Source organism: Carassius auratus, unplaced genomic scaffold, assembly GCF_003368295.1.
Source record: "Carassius auratus strain Wakin unplaced genomic scaffold, ASM336829v1 scaf_tig00214327, whole genome shotgun sequence".
Taxonomy (NCBI): domain Eukaryota; kingdom Metazoa; phylum Chordata; class Actinopteri; order Cypriniformes; family Cyprinidae; genus Carassius; species Carassius auratus.
Window position 1 is genome coordinate 990,473 of NW_020527617.1, and position 19,366 is coordinate 1,009,838.

Sequence of the window (19,366 nt, forward strand, 5' to 3'; positions counted from 1 at the left end):
TGACCCATCTTGTGAAGGGTATTTGAGACCGGCACACCTGGAAATGCTTTAGTGTTAAATTGATTTTTATTTGTCGATATGGTCGCCTTCCTGTAAAACTAGACACAAAATGTGTGTGTATGTGTACATCAGAGATGTCAGAGGCCCTCATTTCTCTGTTTGCAATGACCCTGTTTATGTAGTGAAGGATGCAGAGCCACACAAACCTACACTAGAGAGCTTCTCGCTGCTGTTACTTAACTCCCACTGGGTCTAAGGATATCTGCTGAGATGTGAAGCTTTGAAAACTTTCCCAAATCCCAGGAGGGGGAGCGCTGGTCCTCTGTGATTAACAACAGCCACTGTTGAAAGCCACGAGAGCTGCGTTTATGTGTCTCTTTAAGAAGCAATGACATCCTGAAGAAAGAAAAAAGATGTGTACTGTAACTTAATATTAGCGGTTGGTGGTTATTAATAATATTCCCATCCAAGGAATGTTGAAAATATGCATAAAATGCATATGTGGAAAAAATTATAAAGTTGATAAAACCTCCTCCAGCTTTTCTAGAAATTTCATGCAATAAAATAAAGCATGGTTGAAATCACAATAATCACAACATTCCAAAAAAACATTAAATGAATGAATGAATGAACGAATGAACACTGCCATTTAAAGGTTGGGGGTCAATATGATTTTTTTTTAAATGTTTTTGAAAGATGTCACTTATGCTCCATTCATACGATATTTTTTTTATTTATAAAAAATAGTAATATTGTAAAATATTTTTACAATAACTTATTTCTGTTTTAATATATGTTAAAATGTGATTTAATGCTCAGTGTCAGGCTTCAGTTTCATGTGATCCTTTAGAAATCATTTTAATATGCTGATTTGTTTCTCAGTTGTGCTGATTAATTTTTTTTGTGGAGAAGTTTTCTTTTCGGGATTAAAAATAGAATAGGATAATAAAAAATAATAAAATATAGTTTTAAAATTGAACATTATAATTGTCGTTTCTGTCACCTTTGGTCAATTTAATGCATCCTTGAAGAAAAGAAAAATACTGACCTTTAATGAAGAATAAATTAAAATGAAGAATAAATTCACTATTCTTGTTATATATTATATACATAGTTTCATGTCCCTTAAAAAAGTTGTTCTTTCAATTCAATCACCATGAACTGATCTAGCAAAAAGATAATTTTGGACCCTGTATGTAACTCACCTGAACTTCAACCTCAGGGTAAACAGATATAAGACTCCTGAGAGCTGCTATGGATCAGGGCTGGAGAACATCCCCTGGAGTTTCACCAATGACGCCACTAGTTTCCACACACCATATCGTTTGCAGCTCATAACATTCAGTACGTTTACAGATTCAACTACAAGAGCACAAGAGGCCCGAAATAGCTCTTCCATGCGTACGCATACCCTCTATAAACTGCAGTGTACACACCCATTTCACACACAACGTGAAATAAAAGCGTGTAAAGGCATCTTACCCACACATGCACGTAAAAACACAAGGTGACACACTCCCACACAAACATACATCTCCTTGGCAGTCCATTCTGAAGATGAAAGACTGAAAGTGGGGCAGATAATGAAAAGAAAAAATGAAAACGACTGCAGTGTTAGAAATGAAAAGAAATTCCCCCCACCCACTCTCATACGCATAAATACACCAACACAGCTCTGCTTCATTATACTGTCCCATTCAAATCCGCATCACCTGGGGGAACGGCCCAGTCAGCCCTGCAGAACCACAGTGAAGCACAGGGATAAAGGAGAAGTAATTGAGGGAAAGATCTGGGGTCTTTTAATTAACTATAAGAGAAACGCTGCACATTTTTAAGTAACGCAGTGAACAGCCCTTAAGAGGAATTCCCAGATTAGACTGCAGTGCTTCATGCCTTTTCAACTGACCCATTTAATGGAAAAACTTCTTATCAGAAACAAAAATACTATAATCTGACCCCCAGTGATTAGTTAACATGATTAAACTGCTGTGAGAAAACTGAATAAACCAAGCCAGAGTGGAGAGCTGTCATGTCTTGAAACACAGCAATTAGTTAACTCTTCTTTTTATTTTTATTTTTTGCATGTGACAAATACAGAATTTATTTTAATTATTGTGATTTTCAGCTTTTTGACACAATATTTACAGAAATTAGAAAATGAAATAAAAATGGCATTAACAGTATTATGAATATGATTGAGGAAGATGATGATGTATTGTCATCTTTGACAATAATAACAAAAATATTAAAACAAAATTAAAAAAAATGGCTTGTATTAATAATAAAATACAAATAAATTTTAAATCCATTATTTTTATACAAAGTTGTTTTGCGATCTAAATTACAATGAATATTAATTATTGTTTTATTTTAGCTCTGATACAATATTAACAAAATTATTAGAACATTTTTTTTAATGACATGTATTACGAATAATAATAATTTCTTTATTATTTATCCCATTACATTTATGCAAAGTAGCTTCCTTAACTACATCAATCAAAAGATAATTTGCATCTTTATTATTATTCATTTTGTTGTGTATTTTATCATATTTATGCAAAAAAGTTTTTCAAATCTTACGTTTAAATTGCTCATATGAGAATGAATGGTTCTGAAAAGTAAATTATGCAAATATGTTACTTTAAGTATGTTACTTTTGCGATGATGCTATTCTTTAGATATCTATAGATAACAATATAACTACTTTATAACTTTAAGGTAGCTATCCTCAACAACCAAAAACAATCTCTAATTGCCCATCTCCCATTTTAAAGCGTCTGGGACTTGGCACATGAAAAATGTGGCTCCTCTAAAAAAGAAGTGATGCTGAATTATTATTTTTTTCCACATTAAAAAACAACAACAAAATGCTCTTTCCAAATAAATAATACAGAATACTTGATGAAAGGTCTGAATTATCCTGAGATTTGGGAAATTGGAGTAACAATGTGTAATTCCTTTACAATGTATTACAAAATCAGCCCTCGGGTTTAAGAGATTAAACATCAGCACCGACAACAACAACAAGTCCGCCACTTTCTAAGCTAGGACAGGCAGGATTGAGAAATATTACTATTGATGGAACAATCATGCGCTACACTTGGCAACAGACTTTCAGTGAAACCTGCTAATATAGCAACTTCTGAGCAGATAGAGCGAGGACTACGGCATATCATCTTTTCACAGAGAAAACCATTTAGAAACGGTTACGTGCCCTTGTCTTTGGACTTGAAAGTTTGAAGGCTCTGCGGCAAATGGGAAAGAATGTCTTTGTGCTCAAAGCAGACTATCCTTAAAATTGCGAGTCTACTATATAATGTTTCTCTAAGGGTGGGTTCCTGTCACAGAAGCTCAAAAAGTACTGCCTCCTCCGTCTTTATGAAAGTTGCTCAAAGCCCAAAAAATACAGTGTTCCAAAGCACTCCCCATATTTTACCCCACTGCCTCTCTGTCAGTGGCTGAGAGGAAACGCCAGAGCTCGGCCTGTGTTTCAACATTGAGGTTAACTAGTATGAATAGGTTGCTGAGAGAACAGGCCACATGAATCAAATCATTTCACAACAGGAAAAAGAAGCAGCCCTCCCTCAGACCCTTTGTTGTATGTCTTTTCTGATGTAGTCTCCAGAACAACACAAGCACGCTCAGCGGAGGACCATCCTCCAAGTAATGACCCCGCTCAGTCAAACCAAGTTCATGGACACTCAATGTTACAACTCTTCAGCCAGTGTCAACTAGAAGTCCTCTGACAGCTGGTTATGCATCACATACTGACATTTACTAGAATCACAATCGCACTGAATGTGGGTAGGTGTCAGACTGGCATGGTTTAGAAACATGTACCATGACATGCATGGCTGGTGCTACATTCAGTCATACCAGAACATCTTCATGCATTCATGTAGTGTTTATTCTAAAGGTCATACTGAAAGCTTGGTACAGCCATGTAATGTAACATTAGAATAAGTAGGTGGATTCAGGGTTAGCGTGATTTTGCCAAGTAGGACAAGCTCTGGAATATATAAACATACTGTATGCCTCTCACATGCCCCTAAACCAAACCCTTAACATTATCTACCGCTAAAATCACAGTTGATAAGAATGTGGTCGTTTTCAAAACACAAATTAATGTGCAGTATTTTTAAATTTCATCCATCCATTAAAATTTCAAGCAAACAAAAAGTCAGTACATGCTTGATGCACAAGAACAAACCATATTGGTTCTTGCATATCAAGGAAGCACAACTAAGCTTCTGGTTACCATATTAGATGTGCTATGTGTGCATCAATCTATGTTTATAAGTGAATAATAGCTTAAATTATATCCGTTTATCATATAAAGCAATCACTTTAATGAAAACAAAAAATGTTGCCTTGGAAACTAAAGTTAACCGTTTTATTTTAAGAAATTCATTTTTATGGGTTTATGTTTAACTGACTATAATAACCCTGACACTGATTCCTTGAAGGCTTTTCTCAGATATATGCTATATCATAATGAACATGTCCCACTCACCACTGAAAGAGAGAGATTTATGAAGTCAACTAGGAAATGCTTTCTGTTATTAGAGAACAGCGCGTCCTCAACACAGCCCGCGGTGAAGCGTCTTCTTGCTTTACAGCAGATCGCACACTTGTAAGTGCATTACCACCACCTTTCTCTCAAACAGACCATTGACACTCCCGATTGAGATTGTAGATGGAGTGTCAATGGTCCATTTGAGAGAAAGGTGGCAGTAATGCACTTGATCTGCCATAAAGCAAGAAGAAGAAGAAGACGCCTCACTGCAGGCTGTGCTTTGAGGAGGCTCTCAGTACATTTCAGACATTGCAGTGCATCAGAGGTAAAAAAAACAAAAACAACAACTATATAAATATTGTTCAGTTTCTTGCACAAACCAATCGTTTTGTCTTTACACATCAATTTATTGTCACGAGCCACAGGGTTTAATTTGATTTTGTTTGTGTATTTCTTTTTTGTTGTATTGTATGTTTTAGCCGTGATTCCCATTCACATCCATTATAAGACTGACAGACTGCAACAGTTTGAGTTAAAAATCTCAGTCTGTGTTCTACTGAGGAAACAAAGTCACCTACATCTTGGATGCCCTGGGGGTAAGCAGATATCATTTTTGGGTGAACTATCCCTTTAAAACAGAGTGCATCAATCAGGCATGCATCAAAATGCATGCTGGGACAAGCAGACCTCTTTGATTCTGCATTAAGTAACAAGTGTGGATCTGCAGACATTTCAGTAACAAGACTCATCAGACAGCCGAACAGCCTCATGCCATGTACTATAGCGACCTCCTTCTCTATATGGTTTCTGAGATGGCAGTTTCAGTTGGGTAACCATTGCGAGAAGAGAAAAGTAAGCAAACAGATATTTGGACTTCATGTGCAGTAGCTTATGGTAAATATTCTCAGTCACTGCTGACACCTGGGATACCGTTTTACACGGTGGCCTTCAGATTAACCTCATTCATCTGTGTCAGGCCTCATCAGTCCACTGCCTGCTGCTCATTCAACCTGCAAACTTCCTCATCCCAAAGCTGCTGCACCACGCTGACAGCTATTGACTCTGTGCAAGAGATGGCCTATTTAGCAAGAACCTTCAGAATTATCATTGACAGGCTTTTTAGCTATGATATGAAATGCGAGCACTGGATTTTTTTACTTTTGACAAATGTTGCTGCCACAATGCTAAAGTGTTATTCAGATTGCTAGCTGATTGGTTGTTTAAGTCAAGAAAGAACACCCTCAAGTTACTATGATATTTTGGTCTCTAGATTTGGCTTGTGTCCCTCCTTGAAGTGATTATTTTATGTTTGTACAACATATACCATATTAAAGATTTTTTTTATTTATAAAATGTTTATTGGATATTTAATGGACATGTTTCATGTTTCTTTCCTGTACTTTAAATGGAACTTACTTTTTCAGTCATTCAATACTTATTTGAGCTTTAAAAAAATACTAATAATTTATTAAATGTTAAAACTTCAGCAAATCTGAATTTCAGCATATGCAACATTCAATATTATACATTAATATTTATATTATTATATAAATATTGTATATTATATAATTATATAATTATATTATACTTATATATTCTGATATCACTTTATTAATACTCTGTACTATATAATGTACATTTGTGGCATTTAACAGTTTTTTTGTTTTTCTTTATTTGTTCATTATTTTATAAAATGTAAAAAAAAAAAAAAGTAAACAGCACCACTAATCAAAACATCAGTCAATGAAAAACAGACCGATGATACTATTATAATACAACTAACAGGCATTAAATAATACTCTATGATCTTTTCCAAATGATTTGAGTGCTGTATGACGCTAATGAACACACTCAAATGTTCTCAATGTGCCCACGTTTATGTTTTAAGCACCTCCGGGTGACTCAGACACACATTGTTGGAGGCAATGATGGAAAACGGAGAAGGAAAAAAAAATGGAGCAGTAGAGATGTGAGAGTGAGGAATGCCTGTCTGGCTACCTTCTCTGAGAGTCTCTCTAGAAAGAACTCCACTAGAGGAGGGGAGCGCCTCTCCCACCAAACACTGGCACATCTCCACCAATCCAATGAGATCACTTAAGAGGGGAAATGGGATGGAACTGGGACGGCCTTTAGCTTCTTTTTTCTCAGCACGCAGTATTTAATTATTTTTTTTTCTCTCAGCCTGGTTTTTCTCTGGTGCGTTTCCCCTTTGTCAAAACCACACTTTGTCGATTCAAGGCCAGCGTTAACTTCAGGAAATTCCTTCAATGTACTGTAACTGCACTAAGTACAGCTTGTAGTAAAGTCCCTGCACCCTGCCCAGAAGCTCTGTGCTCTTTCCATGAAATTTACAAAGGTGAGAAGTTACTAGGGACTTCACATCACCTGAATAATACAGCGTGCACAACTATGACTATATCATGCCAAACAAAACAGTGGTAAGGGTGGATTTCGGTATTCCACAGATTGTTTGTATCCATAGAGTTTTCCTGTTATTGAATTCCTCTCCCGGTGCATACCCTCCTTTGTGCTGGAAGTATTCAATCCTGATACGCGCTGTGAGACCCGTGATGCATGGCAGGTCCTACTACATCCCTCTCACCTGGCTATGTGGAGACATCTTCCCTTATTCCTAGCTCAGTGGGCCGGATTCACACAATATTCAGAAGACTGCAGTTCTTCTTAACTGTTATTTTCTTCTGAAGAACTAAATAAGTTATATATTTTGTATTCACAAAAACATTCCTTTAGAACAATCTAAAGAAAAAAAAAGAACATTCTTAGGACAAAATTATTTGAATTCCTGAATTTCCATTGCAAATAACCTCTTAAAGTCAGAACAACTAACTTATCATAAATCCCATAAGTTAAGACATTTTTTTCATGTTGTTTCAACGTGTATATGCAGATACAGGACGCATTTGCTCTATCTACTAATAGTGGCAGAAAGATGGAGGACAAATGAATACAACAGATTTCTCCATCTTGAGAATATCTGAAAAAAAGAAAATCTATTTAAAATACAAAGCACATTAACAAAATGTAAGTTTTAATAAAATATTTGCACCTTAGATGCATTTTTAGCTTTTAGAATTGTGCCTAGGAATATTCCAAAAAAGGGTCTTATTTCACCATCGCATTAGTGAAACATTGGGGAAAAAAGGTCCATTGTCGATAGTGTAGTAATGCATGAATGCTTACTCAGAGGTCACTTCCAAGAAGTATGTGCTGCGGTTAAAGAACGCTTGGTGGTCCTATTCATCTGATTAACTGCATCAGAAAGGATGGCATCTTTCCTCCTTGAGCATTGTCTTCATCTGTGTGTTCCCTGCCTCAGGGGTTACAACATGCTGGTCAGATGATTCCAGCTGCCCTTTGTTTGGGAACTATATGCAGAACAGTTCAAAACAAGCTACAATTTATTGCAGTTTGAAAATGTAATACAAATCAGATGGAAAGGAAAAAACCGAGATGAGATATTCAGCCACATAATGCTATATCATTTAGTCATTTTCATACTAAAAGAATTACTAGTGAAAAGAAACATGATACTGACAGTAAAGAGCCTAAAAATAGGTAGGCAATGCTTCCCTACCAAGTTCCTCATTACAAATAAAGCAATTCTAGTGCCACACTATAGCGAATGCCATTAAATATGAATATGGCATATCTGTGGGGATAAAAAGGTGGAGAGACATGAATGAACACTAACATTGCACAGAGGTCTATCTAGCTTTGTGCAGTACCTCAATAAAGCATATGTTCTGAAGCATATGTTGAGAATGAGGCTTTTAGTCTGTCGATTTCCTGAGGGCTGATATATTAAGACCATCAACCTTCTGTACATTCACAAAAGTGCAAAACAGACAACAGAAAGGTATAGTTCATCTATAAATGAAAATGATGTCACAGTTTATTAGCCTTTGTGTTGTTCCAAACCTGTCATAAAACACAAAAAGATATGTTTAGCAGAATGCCAAAGCTGCTTTTTCCATTCAGTGAAAGAGAATGGTGACAATAGCAGTCAAGGAAAGGTCGGATGTAAATTACAATTTATTCACCACAGTAAGCTTCAGAAGAATTTCAAGATACTGGTTTACGGTATACAAGTCTTTAATAATGATTTTATGATGCCTTTTTTTTTTTTTTTTGCATCTTTGTTTCCATTCACTTTCAATGTATGGAAAAGAACAGCATGAATATTCTCTTAAATATCTACTTTTCTGCTCCACTAAAGAAAAAAAAAATATGGATCCTTAAAGGTTTAGTTTCTGGTGAACTATCACTTTAAGGATGCTCCAAAAACGGATGCTACTTAAGGCTTTCAGTAACAGGACGAGGATTTTCATCATGTTCTAAACCAGCTGCACATGAGTGTGAAGCTTTGTTGTTATTTGGTTGCTTTCATGGTGAAAGAGTGCCATCAATAGTGGCTCTACTGTCTGGATAAGCCCAGGGGGAGCACCAGCATACAGATCCCCACTCCAGAGAAGGACAACAGCCCATAGAGGGGTCATCGATCCCCACACTGACACAGAGCCGCTACACTATTCACACTCTGCCATTCAGAACATCAGCCATCGATTGCTTCTATATCTGAGACTATCTTCACTACAAAGCCTCAGATCAGCTGACTGACAAGTGCGGATGCTGCTTTCATTCCAAATAGAGTCATCTGGCCAAAACATAAATAAATAAATCATATCACAATATATATTGCAGAGAAACATTATGTCAGTTTTTTTTCAATATTGTGGAGCCTTCTGAAATATTTGATTTTGCAGGGGCCAGGTATCAATAAGAATTTCCCCACTTTTTAAAATGACTTTGCTTGGTCATTCATGTGCTTTTTAAGTTTAACTCAAAATCACAATATATACGACTCGAAGGCCACATTAGGAAATCAAACAGGATTTTAAAACACTTCTGGCTGTCCAGAAAACACAGGTGTGCATGTTACTCTCCAAGCTGCAGAGTCTGGATATACCATGAAGTCTGGAGGCTTGAATGTGATTTATTTATGTAAAGGTTTTATTTTTAACTATGCTTCTAGATGGATGAAGAAATTTCTTGATGATCCTGAAGCGCCACACTTTGACAAGAAGAATAATAAGAAAAAAAAAATCAGCACATTCACTGAACAATGAACAGTTTCAAGCACGTTCAAGTTCATCGCACTGTTCAGCTGAAAAATAAAAAGCTTCAGTTCAGGCTATACATAAAGCCGTCACGGGGAGTCTAGAGGAAGACGAGCAGCCGGCACGCTGATATCCACTCATTGGAGAAAAGAATGTTTTTTTTTTAATATCTCGATATCAAAAAAAGCTCTTGAGCGCTGCAGTACAAAAGCAGGTTGGGGATGTGTACTGCACCCATGGAGGGAGAGCAAATGAATAGTACTGAGAGATGAAAGAAAAGGGCTATAAAGGTCTGGAAACAGCATTGCTCAATTAAACCCGTTCCACTCCCATTCTTTGCCTCCCTCTCCCCACCTCATACTCTCACACTGCGAAAGGACGCTGAACTTCTGTAGACTCCTTTTATACTGATACTAGCATCTGATCACAAGTGGACAGAGATAAATACAGGTGTAAATCGGATCTCTCACATCACATTCAGAAAACACATGAGAATACATCGCATTTGTAGTGTAAATGCTAATCCATTCTGAAGCATCCTGGGGAGCAGTGAAGGACCGCCTCCTCACCCGTCAATCAACCAGTGCACTAAAGCAAGGATTTTAAATTAAATGAAAACAACTTATTGTTATCAATTTTTCCATGCATGCTACTTTTCAAAACATCACATGATGCAAGATTTAAATTGGAAGGTATATGTGGAACATGCAAGATGTATAAACAGCAACAGATGGCCACTTGCTATCAAATGACCCGAGACAGATTTCAATACCAGGTGCAAACACGTTCACAGACTCACAAAAAAGCACCTATAGCCAGAAGAGTTAGAGCTCAGAGAAAGAATTGGCCTACCATGAATTTGTCTTTTATGCTGCAGAACAATGCGGCCCAGGTCTTGAGTTCATGCATGCATACCTGTGAGGGAGTGTCCTTTAAGAGCTTGCCTGGATAGGCCTAACTTTACACTTAATTTCCAGCAAAGGGTGAAACCAGGTTGACTTAAGCTCCACCCCTCCAATGTGTACACAAATTCCTGGTCCAGCTGGCTCTCCTCACCCATTGGCTGATACTCTCCCTGTCAATCAAAGCTGCATTATATAAGCACTGTCTGCAGGTGGAGGTGTGTCCTTCTGTATTTCACAGGCACCCAAGCGTGTCGAGTTAGCCTTGCCTGCAACTGTCACAAGCTCATTTGGGTTCAGCAAACACAACTCCATTGACACTCTGGTAGTTTAAACAGCGCATCTATTAAGGAGAAACAAGATAGAGCACTTCACAAGCGGCAAGTGTATGTGTAAACTGAACAAATGAGCAGACACACTAGAGCACCTGTAATTAGGCCATACTCGGTGTCTTAATAACTACTCATTAGCATTTAAAAATAAGTGGTACTGGGGCCATCAAACAGAGATTTGCTTACTGAGTTATAGCACTGAGCAATTCACCACCACACAAATCCCTCTAAAAAAATAAAACATTCACTGCATAATCAGAACAAACAGCTTGGTCCCAGGTTGCAAAGGGCAGGCCATACTGTTTGTATTACAACTGCACAAAAAAGGGGAAACACTAATCCACACGCTCTCCAAAACAACAGGATTTTCAATAAAAGCACTAGGATTTCCTAATCATCCAAAAGCCTTGTAAATGTACACTAATAATAAGCATGAAAACCGAGCATGCAGCAGCAATACTTGGCAGAACATGGTGAAACTGTAGCACGGTGACCCTGCAAATGATCCTCCTTTTTTTATTTGAACATGCTGGTCTTTCAACATTTAATGAAAGTTTGTCTCATGCAGTAAATTTGATTTCTCACTATGTCTATCTTCTTTCTGTGCCTCTTTATGGCATACACAGATGCAGACTTACCCATTAGGCAAAGGTAGGCAACTGCCTTGGGCCCCCAAAAGCCAAGGGCTCCCTAAAATACTTTTCATCTAGAAGATGCGCATAAAGCGCAGACATGCAACCAGTTGCTTTTTTGTGAAATCGGTGAATCAATTGCTGTTGTGCTCTACAACATGAAATAAAGCCTTTAAACATGTACATGAAAAATGTAGAAACACTGGACACAACTGTGGGGCACCATTATGCAGCAGTAAGCATTACAACAAAAAAGCTACCTCAAGGCTGAATTTGTAAATGTGTGCAAATTCATAAGGCCCCATTCATATATTTTGCCTGGGGCCCCCAAATCACAAAATCCACCCCTGGACATACAAAGTCTAAAAGTGAATTAAATATCCTCAGTAAACTAAATCAATGGAGATTTTTTTTCTTTTCAAGCAGCCATTTGGGAGTAAAGATGTTTTCACATGGAATGTTTTACTTCACTTCTGCTGCAAAAACCATATGAACTGTAACCTGCAAATAATGCAATAAACAAAAAAAATGAATGCTATATATGTTGCATAGAATAATATAGATTAGAATATGCTACAACTGTCATTAGCAATAAATCTGTGCACAATAAAGTCCATTCAAAAGCATAAACTATGCATAGCATGGTATAGTACATTTCTTATTTCTTATAGATTCTTACAGTACTTTTCACAGTGGGGTCAGCTGTGGCCTAACGGTTAGAGACTTGGACCAGTTACCCGAAGGTCACCGGTTCAGGGCTCGGTGCTGGCAGGAGTTGTAGTATATATTACTATATTAGTATAGTAATATATACTGTACTGTCATATGTGCATTAAAGTATAGTATATATAGTACAGTATATGCAACTGCCCCATTAGTCATGAATCTGTGCACAATCACCTTGGATCAAAAGTCAAAACAACGTTACATCTTACAGTGTAGTATATCATAGTAGCATACTGCATTATAGAATACTATAGTATGCATTGCAGTATAAAGTGTAATAATAAATATGCCATCATATGACACGTGCAATAAATATTTGCGCATGTAAAATGGTAATATAGGTAATATATATTGCAAAATATAGTTTAGTATAGTATAGAATGCAACTGCTCTAAACTGCGCACAAAGTCAAGGCGTAGTATATTAATGTACAGAAGACGTTGACAGTATAGTATAGTACGTGATATAATGATACTCTGATCCTAAGACCTACTTAAGGCTGTCTCAACCAACTGTTTACAAAATCAACGCTAAACTGCACGGTTTATTTAGTAAAGCAACAAAACCTAGCACTGTTTGTCGGTCACAATACATGGAGCCCCCATCCGCCCTGCAAAACACATGAAATATACACAGCAACAGCTCATTATATAACCAGCCGGGATGAACCGAGTGACATCACGACGGGATACACTCAATGGCTGTGTCTCTAATCCTAGTAAGGCTGCCTACCTAGACAGCGTTACTGGAGTCTGTTCAGGACGCGCTGAACAAATCGCACCGCCTTTTAGGAACCATGCGATGTGGTGCGCTCATTATGTACTGAAACACAACCAGTGTCTAAAACACAGTGACAGTGAAGCGGAGACTAAAAGTGTTGTAGCCTACTTGTACGTGATATTCTCAATTAAACAGACACCGGCGATAAATGCACTTGAATAAACGGTGCACAAGGGTGAAGTCGCAACTCTACAGCAGACACTTCCGCGATTGTTTTCACATCAAAAGGCTTCTAGCAACAATGTTGACTCAGCAGAAGTGTGCACAGCTACGACGAGTGACAGTTTGCTCCAAAAAGTACAGCTGGCTGTTCAATAATCCGCAGATAAATGTATGTTTATGAGTCTATCTGGAGCGATAAAAGGAGGCGGGATGGCGCAGTTACTCAGCCCCGGCGAGAGCGCTCCCTGCTCGGGCTTACAGCTCGCGAGTAACCGCCCCGCTTCCCGTGCGCTACTTCAAAGTAGTTATATAATTTTTTATCGAGATGACAAACAGCACATCTTGAGCATCTCGCCCGGTCTACCGCAGACAGGTTGACATAATAATTAGTGCAATTGTCACAGTAAATATTTACAAAGGTTTTTTTTTTAATAAACGTCACACTCTGTTCCTCCTGCGTTCTTTAGTTCCCAGCCATTTTCCCCAGATCGCAAGCAAATCCAAAAGACAGTTTTGTGCTGGTAAATTAGATGCACGGACTTACTGTACGGTATAACGGGCAGGGAAGCGCGAGGCTCTCCGTGTTGCCAGGGCTCCGTGCGTTCTCGCGCACTGCCGGTGGAATCGTCTCCCTTCCGCTCGTACAATGATGTCTGCTGCAGCCCGAGCTAATAGCTCTATCTCTCCGTCCCCCCACCTCCAGTGAGTGAGTGAGTGAGTGTGTGTGACGGAGGGAGTGAGTGTGTGGAGGCGTGCGTAAGAGTGTGTGTGTGTGTGTGTGTGTGTAAAAGTGTAATCCAAATATGGAGCAGTTGGCCGGCCCAGTTAAAGAGAAGAGATTGGAGGTTGTTCCATTAAAAGCATAGAAAAACATAATGACGTTTTAGGCTCTATATACAGATGGTGAGTTTTAAAGTTTAATAATACATGTCAGTTCGTTTCTGTAATCTGATATAAACAGCACCGTTCCGGGAGAGCTGCCATTTGGTCCAATATCACTGGGAAACTGCACAGTTTGTATCCTTCGCTCAGAACAGCAACAGGGAATGGAGATTCCGGATTGGAGTTCGAGCCAAGTGATTATAGAACGCTATGAGCCATGGCGCTCTGTCACTCCGCTCCACTCATTCAAAGTTCCAGACCGGGGTTTACCCTCTGCATTAACGTGAAAAGATAGACGCTGTGGATTCTTTTGGAACTCTGCCAGGGATATTTGTTAAAATAAATATATGACTAGACAAATATAAGCAGCTCAATGTTCATTTCTTGTTTATATTAACGTTTTATGAAAGCAATATCACATCACCAAAAAATATCACAAATATCAGCACGCCTGTAGTTATCTGCGGCCTTGCATTATTATATAAATATCTGAATCTTCCAATTTCCTCAAACCAGCCCGTGATGATAATAAAATAAAAGCTAGAATCCCCTATAGATATAGGAATTGTGCATTCATTGTGATTAGCCAAGAGTAAGAGCCAGTTGGCTGGCTCTGACAGTAGGCTTGCTTTTGCACTCCGGTGCCCACAGTTACTCATGTAAATAGCCTTATGAAACTAATTTTCTGTTCTAGTTTCTATGAGTAGAACATCAGTAGAACAATATTCTGGTTCAACCAGAAAACACAATAAAAAGAGTGAGATATGCATTGATTATTGCTAATTTTGCTAAGATAATACCAGTTTAAATGACAGTGACAGTCTATATATTTTCTTCGAGAATACTCTTCCTATTATGGGGGAGTAGAATTAGACTAAAAGTTAAACACATGCACTCACACATACACAGACACATTGTGGTCAGTGTTTGGGAAGGGACTTTCCACAAGAGTTTGCGGCTATGTTTCTATGGAGACTATAACATACCCATCCTCCACCCTGGAATAGATCAGCATATCTGGCCTGTTATTGAAGAGTCGCAGCGCACAGCATTTGGTCAAGAAGTTTTACATGACTTACATTTCCCTGTAAATACAACATTTGCAAACATTGGCAAAATGACTACAGTAGACTTTTAGGAATTATACAATTGCACAGTGTTAAGCGTTAAGGAGAGATACCATAGACATATCAGTCATACTTTTTTATTTGCCATAAAATTAGCCGTGGATGATGGTATGACATTAAAATATACGAACATTTTTGATTATGGATGCAGAGCTTTACCTTCTTCAGTGTCATTTTAGTATTATTTATGTACTATTGCAGTATTTGACATTTAATAAATTATACACACACGTGTGTGTGTGTATATAATTTAGAATCTTGTATTTAATATTTTCAGTTTTCATTTATATTTTTGTTTAAATTTTAATAATATTGTTACATGAATTACATGTATTACAGTTCAATTTATTTTATTTAAATTTAAGTTGTTTTAATATTTATTTTTATTTTATTTTGTTTTGTTTTCTGGGGAATATTTCTCATTTTTATTTCAAGTTTTATGTTTAATTTGTTTAATGCATTTATGTTTTATTTTTATTTCAGCTTTATTTGTGTATATTGCTAATAGTTTTGGTTTTACTTTGTGTTTAGTCACCCTCATGAACAAACACTTTCTTCCATGGAACACAATGGTGAATTTCTGAAGAATATTATGAAAGTGAAGGAGAACTGTATTCATAACTGTGTCTCAGAATGACAAAAAGCACCATTACCAAGGTACTGTTTTTGGTACATGTGACTCACTCAATCACTACATTCCAAATTTAAGTTTGAAATTTAAGAAGAAGTGCTGAAATGGACTATAAAAATTGTATATATTGTCACAAAATCAGAATGCATTCCTGTGCGTCTCATGACACAAATATTCTTCGGCTGACTATGAATAGTGTATGTGTGTATGTGTGTGTGTGTGTGTGGGGGGGGGGGGGTCTCATATGAACGACTTTTATGGTGCTTTTTTTGTCATTGTGGAGCTTGAGAGTCCCTTTTCACTTTCACTAGTAAATAAACAATGAGTAATTATTGACAGAATGCTCATTTTTAATGGGAAATCTGGTGATGGATATGTGTTGTGCATGTGTGGATGGGCTATTGATCTTCTGTGAGGAGGCCACGTTAGGCCTTCTCCTGTGGGCCTGCTGCTGTTTACACTTAGTGCCTTAATGATCAGCCACCGATTCTCCAACCCACATCCACATGCTAGATCACACCATCACACACCGCCTGCCAAAAAAACACATGCAGTGTTATTCAATACGAAAATGACGGATACGACTGTGCCAGCATTGCAAAATTTCACTTTCTCTGAATGCCAACCGACTGAGTTGTCTGTACCTGTTTTCACACCACACCCAAGCACTGAGACTATCTGCCTGTCAGATCCACAGTACAGCATGCACAGCACTCCTCCTTCCCCTGGCATGTCAGATGTTCATCTGTATATCAGCCACGCACTTTATGCCAGTCATCTCCGCCTGCAAGCACAGTCACGCTCGGTAGGCATCTTGTCAATTTGTATTCACTATGATGGAGGGACATGTTGATTCCCATATCTTATTTCTGCTCTATCCTGGCAGCCCCAGCTGTCTTGAAGTTGCAAAGAGTTTGGGTTGTGTGAAGAAGAATGTGTGCTCTCAGTAGAATAAAGCAAAAGGGAAGTAGATTGTTTTTAGAGCAAGACTTCTGCCCTCTACTGGTTACAGTGAAAGATTTACTGTTGTGCAAGGTCTATAAAAACACAGATTTTCTAACGCGTATATATTTTAAATCTGTTTGCTAGAACTGTACTGTACAAATTAATGCTGGAGGTTTTGACAAATTATATAATATTTTCATGTAACCATTAATACATGTGAGTGGAAACAATTTTTTTTTACTTATTTAAAAAAATAACATTTATATATATAAAGATGTCAAGGTATTTTAAGTACAAATATCATGAACAATTAATTCAGAAATATTAGTTTTTAGGGAGTCACACCAACTGATTTTGATCTGGCATTCAATTATTATTTTTGTAAAAAAAAAAAAGTAAAATAAATAATTAATTTAAATATAATACCTGATTATGCCCCCCCCCCCATGATATTAGGGAAAAAATTCACACTGGAATGGTCTCCAAAAATTAATACATTAAACATACATTAAAAACCTGCTCATTATAGAAGAGTAGTATTCAAGTCAAGTTTTTATATACATACATATATATATCTGTGTGTATGATGTTTTCAAAACGGTTAGTAGAGATGACGCATTCAAATGTATTTCTAGGAGGAGAGGAAATAGAACTTGTGAAAGAGTTACTCTTGATTCTACTTTCACTTTTAAAAGCCATGTAAAAAAGTTGTCTAATATTGTGAAGTTTAATTTAAGAAATTTTAGGTATATTAGGTCTTTCTTGACAGTTGGTGCTGCAAGGCTGTATTTATATTCAATGATTTTTTTCACATATGCAGTATTGTTTCAGTAGTTGGTCATTCACTAGTAACTCAATTCTTAAGTCAATAGAAACACTGTATAAGAAGGCGATAAAGGTGTTTGATAAAAAAAAAACATCTCATTTCACCACTGTAAAATAATTAAAAAACATAATCTTTTGAGTTTTGAAAATTTTAAAAATCTTAATTATGCATGCTCTGTTTATAAGGTCTGGCATGGGCTTGCTCCACCCCCGTTGAAGGAGTTCATCAAACAGAGGGCAGATTGTGGTTTTGGTACCAGGTCTGTCAGTAGAGGGGATTGGGAAGTACAAAATAGGCGAACATCTTTTGACCAGAAAGTTTTATCAGTGATAGGAAGCAAATACTTTAATAGTTTGCCACAGTCAATACGACAGTGTTCTAATTAACACACTTTTAAACAACATCTTAAGAAGTGGCTTATGAAAAATCAAGTGTGTGAACATTTTTCTTACTAATTTTTGTGATGTGGTTTATGTATTGTGTTTTTTAGCAGAGTCTTGTGTATAGTGAGTATTTGTTTGTGTGTACCTGCCTAGGGACTACGGACGTAAATTAGCATTACTGCTATAATCCGGCTTGTTTACATTTGTATTCTGTACAAGTGTTCATCAACATGCTTTGTCCCTATCAAATAAAAAAAAAAAAAAAAAAAATCAAATATATATATATATATATATATATATAATAACAATAATCTGGCCCCAAAAATAACCTCATTAATGTCCCATTAATGACCCAAAAGTAACGGCTCACATTACTGTCTGTAACAAAAAGAGTACAAGTTTAATATTTAGTTTCTTTTTTTTTTATCAACAGCTCAAATTATGACCGATAGTAATTGCTCATACTTTGGCAAACACCACATGCTTAGTGAGCATCACTTATTACACAATGACAATAATAATATAGCATAAAACAATGATTGATGATTTTCATGATTGCCCCTGCAATACTTGATGGCTGAAAAGGAATCCCTTTTTTTCCACGGCATGTTGAGATAACTTTATATTAGAAGATGGTCATGAGCTTTCAGCAAACAGAAACTGCCCACACAAGTCTCTCTAAATTAGACTCATCTGTTGTACAAACTTGACAGGGAAAATGTTCCCTTATCAGGCCTCACTCTCTATCTCTCTCCGAGCACCTCTGAGTTTCCACTGTAATAATAATTTATTGAATGTGAGGTTGTCTTGTTGTGATAGTGGATAATGCATCACTAAACCAAACTCCTTCTGCATTTTTCACAGTGCTGTGCATCCATATTTCAGTGTGTGCTGGACTTCAGAGAACGTCTGTGTGGATGATCTCTGTACTTGTTCAACATACTGTAAGCATTTGTAAGCTGCAGACATGTGAACAAATGCATGTGTGGGTGTTTGCTATTGCACAGTCTTCTCTAAGTTTAACACTTAAATGAACTCAGCAAAGAGAGCGCTAAGGGATTTATCTTGAGCAATATCCTTACATCCACAGCCAGAACACTCTCTCCTCTGATCTTTGGTATAAACAAAGGTCCGTTACACCTATACACAACTGTTATTTAAGTCATACTGAATAAAACACATGATATAAAATTAATGAGTGGATTTAGTTGTGTTTATGTGCATCTTATCTTCACAGTGCATTATGATGACATTTATGTTTGTAATAAATGTTCAGTTTTTATAAGTATTGTTATATAAAGGGTGGCCTACACAAACACACACACACACATCATTCAGTGGTTCCCAGCTGTTTGACAAATATGCTGTACTGTTGTCTAGA

At 37.2% G+C, this 19,366-nt stretch overlaps 1 protein-coding gene across 1 annotated transcript in view; it reads right to left on the bottom strand.

Moving 5' to 3' along the window:
* Positions 1-14,157, bottom strand: part of LOC113091827 (ataxin-1-like) — an 82,504-nt gene extending 68,347 nt beyond the window's left edge. The window contains exon 1 of the mRNA XM_026257466.1: positions 13,736-14,157. The gene's annotated coding sequence lies outside the window, so the exon portion shown is untranslated. The remainder of the gene's footprint in view (positions 1-13,735) is intronic.
* Positions 14,158-19,366: the final 5,209 nt, after the last annotated feature.